Source organism: Pteropus medius, unplaced genomic scaffold (assembly GCF_902729225.1).
Source record: "Pteropus medius unplaced genomic scaffold, Ma_sr-lr_union100, whole genome shotgun sequence".
Classification (NCBI taxonomy): domain Eukaryota; kingdom Metazoa; phylum Chordata; class Mammalia; order Chiroptera; family Pteropodidae; genus Pteropus; species Pteropus medius.
This window is the reverse complement of record NW_024340849.1, coordinates 32,221,262-32,231,020: the sequence shown is the minus strand read 5'-3', so window position 1 is coordinate 32,231,020 and position 9,759 is coordinate 32,221,262. Positions and strand designations below refer to the sequence as shown.

At 31.6% G+C, this 9,759-nt stretch overlaps 1 pseudogene; it reads right to left on the bottom strand.

Moving 5' to 3' along the window:
• Nucleotides 1–8,398: 8,398 nt before the first annotated feature.
• Nucleotides 8,399–8,517, bottom strand: LOC120589814 (uncharacterized; annotated as a pseudogene).
• Nucleotides 8,518–9,759: the final 1,242 nt, after the last annotated feature.

Here is a 9,759-nt window from a genome sequence, read left to right as displayed (position 1 = left end):
AGCAAACGAACACTTAAAAAGATGTCTTATATCACTAGTCATTTGGGAAATGCAAATTAAAACTAAGGTAAACTACTACTACAAAACTATGAGAATGACTACATTTAAAAAATACTGACAAGTTCTGGTGAGGATGTGGGGCAATTAGAATGCTCGTGCTTTGCTTCTGGGAATATAAAATGATACAGCCACATTTGGAAAGTTTGGCAATTTCTTCAAAATTAATCATACCATATGACCTAGCAGTTCCATTCCTGGGTATTTACTACGGAAAAATAAAAATTATCTTCACACACAAAAAACTGTACCTGAATGTTTATTCAGCATCTTTATTCATAATAACCCCAAACTCCATCAACTTCTGAATGGATAAATAAACTTTGGTACATTCATACCAAAGGAACAAACTATTGATATATTCTACGACTGCGTGAATATCGAAGGCACTATGAAAGAAACCAGCTTCAAAAGCTACATATTATATGATTCCATGTGTATGACATTCTTTTTCTTAAGGGAGTAACATAATGCATTTCAAATGCTTTCCAAAACATAATTTTTTAGTATCAACAGTACTACTTGACTCTTTTTTTATCAGGTAAAATGATCATTTAAGTACACAGAATTTTTAATGCCTCTTAAACAGAAATGTATTTCCCACTATTACAGATACAAAATATCATAAGGTAAAATTCCTGAAGGTGGCAGCACCTTAAGCAAATCTGTCCTCAACCTTTGCAGGAGGCTGTTCCTTTTTATGAATTATTATTACATTTGCTGGTTAAAATGGCCAGTGACATTACAAACCATTCTTAGTTGCAAAACAACTAAAGTGTAACCATCATAATGATGTGATTTCTAGAAGATTACTATTTAAAGTATAGTCTGTGCTTACAAAGATAGTTTATACTCAAGACAAATATCTTTGTCAAGGCCTCATATCTGTGAAGATTTCTCTCCCTTGATTCATTACATTAGTTTTCTTACTGATTAATATTAGCAAAGTAACAAGGTGGAAGAGATCCATTTCAATATTCCAATTTCCAATTTTGAGCCATTTTTTAATCAGAGGAAAGTAATTTTTATGCCAATTCTTTCTTTACATTTCTTGAAATATGAAGAAAATAATTATGAGAAATATTATGACTTCAATTTTTGAAACTAAAGATGGCCCCATAAATCAGAAGATAAATTCTAATTTAAAAGTGGGTTTTAAAATACTTATTCAATTCAATTCATAATCTTAAATGAAAACCCATAAAGCTTTCTTGCCTGCCAATGAAATATTATTTGATGATGTACTTTAGAAGCTATAATGCTCTATTACAGATGGTTGTGGCTGTTACCATTATAATTAAAAAGCAAGTTTTCTGATCTATTCTTTGTGATTAGGGATTCTCACAGGAGAAGAGTTCATTATCATGGCCAGGATGATCACTTTCATCCCAGATTCAATACTCTGTCAGAGATCAAAGTCCCCTCAAGGGAAATGTCAGCCCGTAGGAACAATCGAAACAAATGGTTCATTACTAAGAATCATATTTTTCCAGATGTTTCCATCCAATCCCAGCTGGGTTATACCTAAATTCTCCCATACTCATACAATGCCTGAAGAGGAAATCAACCTTTTCTCAGTCATTGCAGCCATTAATTCTTTGCCCTACTGTTGTTCATCAAGAGTTCCTCTGGACCTAGGTATTTTTCCTTTAAAATTAGATGTGTTTATCCACCTATAATAATTTACTGGTTCATTTCCAGTCACTTGTTCTTTATTCTGTGTCTAAAATTCTATGATGTTTGTCAGTAATCTCCTATCTAAATTTTAACACCCATGTTTCATGTATAGTACATTAGATTGCCAAATAATCAAATGTTTCTTAGAAAAATAATGAACCTTTGTGTTACAGGTGAAAAAACAAAAAAAAAAAACAAAAAATCATAGTGCTTCTTTGCAAATGATACATACAAGCCACTTAACCCATATATGACCATGCAGTTAAGCATAGATAAAGTATCTGGAAGACAATAAATGCAATCTCAGCATTTTTTTTTCTTTACACTTCCCCCAACCAGAATTTTCATCTCTGTCTCTATTGCATTTTTACATTATCCTTCTTTCCATTTCCTTCCTTTCCTCATCTGTATATCATTATTCTTTCTTCCATTTTATTCATTCATTCATTCATTCATTCATTCATCTCTAGTCCTTATCTCTTCAGTTTCTTACTCTGTGAACGTAATGAATATTAGGGATTTTCCTGGGATATTTTCTAAATATTTAGGAAAAGCACCAGGACTGAGACTTGAAGTCACAGAAGCAACAATAGCACAGATCCTAGCTGGTGATGGGCAATGGTTCAAGTGATGAATTTTCCAGATGTTGTTTGCTATAGGAAAAATAGAAAATGGGCAAAATAGAAAGTTTTATGCAGTTACTTATAAATTGAAAACCAAAAATTTCCAAAATACTAATCCAATAAATTAGGGAGGGTTTTTTTGTTTAGTTTTGTTTTTTACATGTTTGGGACTAGCAAGTTAAAACTTCTTAAAGTTCTGCCATAAATTCCTCAGATAATATTATAGACTACACCCAGCAAGCATATTATAGATACAGAAGTGTATAGAGAAAAACTGGACTACCTTATTTTATACTTTGTTAAATAGGGCTTGAGGAAGAAGAGATTTAAGAAAAAGAAAAAAAAGCTATTTTAACATGGAAATAGATTCACTTAAGCATGAGTGATGTAATAGATGACAGAAGTATAAGAAGGAAAAAATAAGAATGATTGTAATGTGGGGAACTCGAAAGAAATAAGAGAGAAGTAAAAGTTGAAATACAAGAAACAATGACAGCATTCATATAAGTAATTAACAATAGCCTTGGAGGAAAATTAAAGAACATGGTTTAGAAAAAAAGATACTAAAGATTATACTGTTTGGGAATATGAGAGAGAGAGGGAGAGAGAGAGAGAGAGAGAATCTACAGGCTAAAAAAATAATTCATGTTCATCAAACTAGTAAGTAGGAAATAAATTTGGAAAGTAACAAGAAGGAAGAAGCAGTCAAATTTTGCCATGAATAGAAGAGCTGGTCAGATCATCTGCCAGGTGGAAAAGATTTAAACATCTGAGACAGATAAAAGGAAATATCATTGACTGTTGTGCAAGGAGTCAGTATTGCCATAGATTAGAGTGAAAACACTGGTTCTCGCCAGCAAGTTGATTTTCACTTCAAGCATGAATAGGCAACAAACACAAACTTTAATTATAATTGAAAGGAGGGATGACACTAATTGTATTTCAAACTCTTCATAATCTCACAGAATGTGATTATAAGTGAATTGTGGACAGCATCAAGCTCATTTCTGGTGTTCAACTAAAGTCACCCAATAAAAAAACAAGTTAGTAAGAATTCATGTTATTATTCCATGTTAGCTAAATGGAAAATATTGGGTACTTTGCTTTTGGAACACATTTACTTGTTTCTTGATCCCTCCTGCGAAATAAAGGTATATATACAAGTCTTTGACAAAGTGAGCAAAGAATGGAGAGGTAGGGCAGAGTCACATCAGTGTACCTCCCTCCTCTCCTTTGCCCATGGATAGAACACACTAGTCACACCAAAGGTGTGGTATCTACAGCCTCCACCCAGTTTCAGATTTTCATTAGAATATTGGCTCTCCTCTATGGACTTCAAGCACAAGGAAATAGGAACACAGAAATGTAATGTAAACTCATTTTCTACAATTAATAGATAACAGTCGATATTAATTATTCCTTATGCAGCCCAGGATGCTTGACCTTTTCTGATATACCTATGGTGTAGAAGAATTCCATTTACACAAAAGCCCTCAAGTCTTTAGATGGGGTGGGTAAACAGTGGAGCTTATTGTTAGGTACTTTTGTGACTGAGCGAGAACACTAAAGATTAGGGAAGAGTTTCCTCCCCACCCCCTTCGAACTCTAGGAAGATAGCCTTAGAGTTACCCTTTCAGACAGAAAAGAGTAAATGTAGATATCTCTGGACACACGAAGGCAAAGACTCTTGGATTAGGAAAGGTACTTTTCAGTGTATTTTGTTGGGTTGCTTCATTTAAGCAGTTCTAAAGGGATTAAAAAAGTCATTTTTTTATAAAACAAATTTATAAGAAGCTCCATCTAGACTCATAGGAAAGGTTTAATTATTTTTTTAACATAAAATAAATACAGTGTACCTATGGAAAGTGCACTTATACTAGGTTTATGGGATATCAATGAATTTTTATCAGGTAACTAGATCCCATGTAAGTAGCTCCTTGATCATGATCTTGAATATTATCAGAAGGCCCTCCATCACTAACTTCAAATGCAACTACTACTCTGAATTCAAATGGCATAGTTTTGCCTATTTTTTGCCTTTAGGCTTTTATTTATTTACTATAAGTAAATAAAATGATGCTGTATGTTCTCTTCTATATCTGGCTTTTTCCACACAACATTATGTTTAAACAATTCATTCATTTTTGGGAGTAGCTATGGATTGGTTATTCTCATTGCTATATAGTATTCCGTTATACAAATATACTATAATATATTATCCATTCTACTATTGATGGACATTTGAGCAGTTTCTAGTTTGGGAATATTATGAGTAATACTATGATAAACATTCTTATATGTGTCTTTCAGTGTCTCTCATTTATGATAGGTATATATTAAGGAAGTAGAACTACAAAGCCATAGGCGGGTACATGTTCATATGTTTTAGTAGACAGTGCTAAATGAGTTTCAAGTGTTTTCACCAACTTACATTCCAACTGTAATGTGTGAGAGTTCCGACTGCTCTACATTTTTAACAGCCTTTAATATATTCCATCTTTTAATTTTAGCCTTTCTGATGGGCTTACTATAGAGGTTTAGAGCTGTGTTCTAACACTGGTTGAGGAGTCTTGGACTCAGATCTGGTAATTCCAGTTGCATATGATGTATTTGGGTCTCACATCCCAAATACAGCATCTTTTTGGTAATTAAAAATAAATTCACTTGGTATACAGCATCTTTTTGGTAATTAAAAATAAATTCACTTTTTAAGAAATCTTCTCAGCAAGTCAATCACATTAAATAAACCTTAAATTTCAAGGACATGTTTTTTTCAAGTAATTTCACTTTTCTTCCTAATACTTTTACTTTTAATCAGTCTAATTATTTGCTCTTTTACAGATTTATCCAGAATGCTTTAGTGTTTTCCAAAGCCAAAAAGGGACTCATTAGGAAATTTGTTCTAGCTTAAAATATTATTCATTAAATTATTACTACCAGATGTTCAATGTGATAATTACTAGTGGTGAAAACATTAATAAAATAGAATCTTTTTTTTTTCCAGAAACTCACGAACTAAGGAAAAAGATAATAGCTAATATTCTTTGAGTGTTTCCTTATGCACTTCACACGCATTATCTCATATAATCCTTACAACAAATATAGGACGAGGTTCTAGTAATGTTCTTCCTATAGATGAGGAAACTGAGGCACAGAGATGTGAAGAAATTTGCCCAAGGTAGCACTGATGTAGAAAGAGGATTCAAACCTAGGAAGTCTGATTTTAGAGTATGCTTTAAACCATTATACCATCCTATGACTACAAAAAGGACAGAATAAAACATGTGCTTAAAAATAGGGCTAAAAACAAAGTTATCTGAAAGTTACAAGTGGTTAGAGACGAACTGCGACTGGGAAACTTGACGGAAATGTTATAGAATGGGCTGGGTCTTTGGCATTAGGGAGTACTTTGAAGGGAAAAAATGAGAAGAAATAAAACTTCATGTAGAGAGAACAATACAGACTCTAAATTCCTTGAGGGAAAGAACTGTGTTTTGTTATTGTAACTTGAGAGATTAGAGAAAGGCCTGTAAATTAGCTGAATAGAATGAATGCAGAAATTTAGGGCATGTTAGATATTATATGCATCCTCTAGCTGGGTACTGCAGTTCAAGAGGCAGATGGATGAGACAGTGGATAATACATAAAGGGGTGAAGAGTTGAGAAAGCATTACCTTTGGGTCAGCGTAACCAAAGAATAACTGCAGGCTAAGGTTTAAAATTTCTCATTCTATATTATTTATATTATCCTATAATGCTGGGATCTTTGAATGAAGTAACTTCTTTCAAAATTCTGGGGGTGGTATTGCGGCAGGGTCATTAAATTTTATTGTATATAAACTAGGCCAAGTTTTAAATCACTTTCAATAGTAATAGTATTATTTTCACATAATCATTTTAAAAACTATTTTTTATAAATTATTTTAAAAATCACTGACCCACAATATTACTTTAGGGTTAAAAAGAAGAAAGAGATATAAAATATCTTTCAAATAGTAAATGTTGAATAGATGCTACATAAGATGAATAAATAAACATATATTAGCTAAGTAAAGTTATTTTTAAATTAGTACTCCAAAAGTCCTTGGAAAATATTTATCCTTATTGATAATATAAGAAACAATACAAATTATAACAACCTTGATATGACACTTTACACCCATAAGAATGCCAGAAATGTTTGCGATGATGATGATGGCTACATTGTGGTGAAATTGGCCCGAGAAAATATTGTTGGCACTTTTATAAATTATACAATGTTGTTGGGAAGAATATAGTTCAAGAATCATGAAGAAATCCCTATCACAGTTATTTCATTCCTAGAAATTTGTTCAGATGCTAGGGGCCTAGAACATAAATGTCACCAACATATAGTCCCTTCCTTTAAGAAGTTAACATACTAATTGAAGAGAGACATAAAAAGAAAATAAAACTACCTTTTAATTTAATAATGGCTTCTATAATGTATAGTATGCATGAAAGAAAGAGAAAACTAAGTTATTCTAAGAAAACCAAGTTATTCTAAGAAAACCATTTTAAACAGTAAAAAGACATTTATGAAGGTATTAATGGACACCTACAATAACAACAAAATCAGGGGGAAAGTTTGTCAAAAACACAAAATATATTGGCTTAATTAAACATTTTAAAGCATTTTGATAAGATAAGATAGAATATGACAATACCTTTAAAATGCAAAACCTTATTCAATAAAACTATTATAATGTAAAATGGTTTATACAATATGATTATGACATATAAAAATGTACAGACATAAGATAATAGATAAAAATTGATCATCTCTTCTAGAAGAGCATTTTAATAAAAAATGGCATTTAATGTTATTTTTTTCTCAATGAAAGGCAAACTTTACTCATTTGATATTTCCTAAAAAATTGAAGGGAAAAACTATTCAGATTATAAATTGATAGGAATTATACCTACATATTAAGGTAAAAATTCTGATATGTTAATTTGTGGAATGTTAATACAACTTAAAGTTTTTACATTTGCACCATGTGTTCTAAATTCAAAATTCTTTCAGTTATTATCGTTGTAAACAAAATGCTCCTGTTAAACAAGTGGATGTTGGTTGATGACTATGTCCATATTTTTCAGGTGAGAAAAAAGAAACTGAGATTATTTCAGTGACATGTCATTTGTTCAATACAAGAACAGAGGCCTCTTTATCTCAAGTCAATATTGACTTCCAATGGGTTCAATAGCCTTTAATTAGAACTTTTAAAAGTAACTTTTCCTTATCTGTCCAACTTTGAATATGGAACATTGTGTTTTTTCTGCCAGAGATTATTTTATAGAACTATAAACTCAATCTGGAAATCTAACTGTTACTCTGCTTTGTATAAAGTGGAGAGATACAAAATTCTGAATATAAATTTGAGTCAGTAAAACTTTTCTCAAGAAGACAAACTCTCATGAGGTTTGTTTTCAATAAGTATGCATATAACATATTTTCATGATCAAAGCAAGTAAATGTTATTACAAGAAAAATAGCCCTTTGAATTATACTATAATCTGATCAACTTTTCAGCATTGACCTTTGCTGTTATTAGTTAAAATAATATTGTAAGACTTTAAAGAATTACGACTGAAAACACTTGTAACTAATTGCATTAGTGAATTAAAAAGCGTTGGTTGAGTTGTGCCTCCCTCCACCCTAAAGCTATTTGTAGTTGTACCAACATGCTAGATGTGTAGAATTTGACCACTTGCTCATAACTTTGAAAACAAATGCCCCATGCACATTTTAATCAACTAATTATAACAATTTATGTTGGTCCCAGCTTTTAAATATATATTGTATAAAAGAAAGTTATTACATACTATAATGCTTTCATAAAAAAATCCTTAACTCTGTAAATGTCGGAAAAGAAAGTTGTATTTTTATTTTATTTTATTTTTTATTTTTATATTTATTTTATTTTATTTTATTTTATTTTATTTTTCAACCCTTGGTTGACCTCACAGATTGCAAGGACCTTGTCATCTTATAATCCCTTATTTTATTTATTTTTTTTTTACGCCTACAGCACCTGATCTTCCTAAGTGATCTCCCATCCAAGTACTAACCAGGCCCAACTCTGCTTAGCTTCCAAGATCAAATGGGATTGGACTTGTTCAGGGTGGCATGGCCATAGATAGAAAGTTGTATTTTCAAATAAAAGCTATTTTTGGTTTCTGAAAGAAAACTACGTTATGTGGTTATTAACTTGTCTTTGCACAGTCTAAATGAAACAATTCTTTCTTTTAAAAAAAGATATGAATTCTAGATATTGTGAATATCTAATGTTTGAGAATTATACCTATGCTTTCACAAATCCAAATTTGGTAAACAGAAAATATAACACTAATCTTTTTCTAATTCTTTTAAAATAATGATCAATAAAAAAAGTTATAAAGGTACTAACCAATTATATTTCTTATTAATGTTCATTTTTGTCTATCTATTCTTATGATTTCAGAACATGTAAACATTTAATTGTCCCAGGGTTAGTTTTTTACCCTGTTCCTTCCCTTACTCACTTCCAAATCTATATTTTAAGTAATTTCAATCAGGGCAGATTAATAAATCCCAGTTTGCTCATGATAGCCAACTGATTCAGAATGAATCTTTCCTAATTGTTTTGTGTTCACAAGGGTGTTCACTTTGGCTCTTCTCCAAGCTTCCAGCCAAGGGAGAAAATTACCTTTCCACGCCCAACTAAAAACATAGTCAAAGAATAATTCCTTTGGTGAGCAGCGTCACTGAATAAGCAGTTTTCGTTTTTTTGAATGAAGATCTGCTTGTCGATTAAGTCAAAAAAGTAGTTTTCACATAGAAGGATATGAGATCCTCTTGCTTATTTTTAGAAATCACATTCTAAAATTTATAATCTTTATTTCCAAGTTTTTAAAATCCCAAATGATGTAATTTTTTCTCTGGGTGAAAGTTTTCTTAAAAAGCAAACTGTAATTCTTATGTCAGTCCATTTTTTGTCTTTTATCTCTACCTTTCCAAAACAACATCTTCCTTTAATATCATCATCTTTTATGCTGTTTAAATGAGCATGTCTTTGAGTTAGCTCTTTCTTTTCAGAAGGTAATAGTGCCCTGGTTTAAAAAAAAAAAAAATTATGATAGTGTCATGGCACAAGGCTTCTTACATAGTTTCTTGCCCATCTGAATATAAAAGTTCAGGATTAGTCGTCTGGGGAAAGTGTCTGAGCCTTCCAGAGAGGCAGACCTTGACCAGGGATTGCTTTGCTTTAAGAGAGCAACACAGATTGGGTGCTGATAAAAAAGAAAAGAGAAAAATTTCCGTGAGCTGAATTGATAACCTAGTAGAAGATAGAGAGGATTTCATGGAGTAATGAAAATGTGTTGGTGAAGTTTTAGAGCCTCC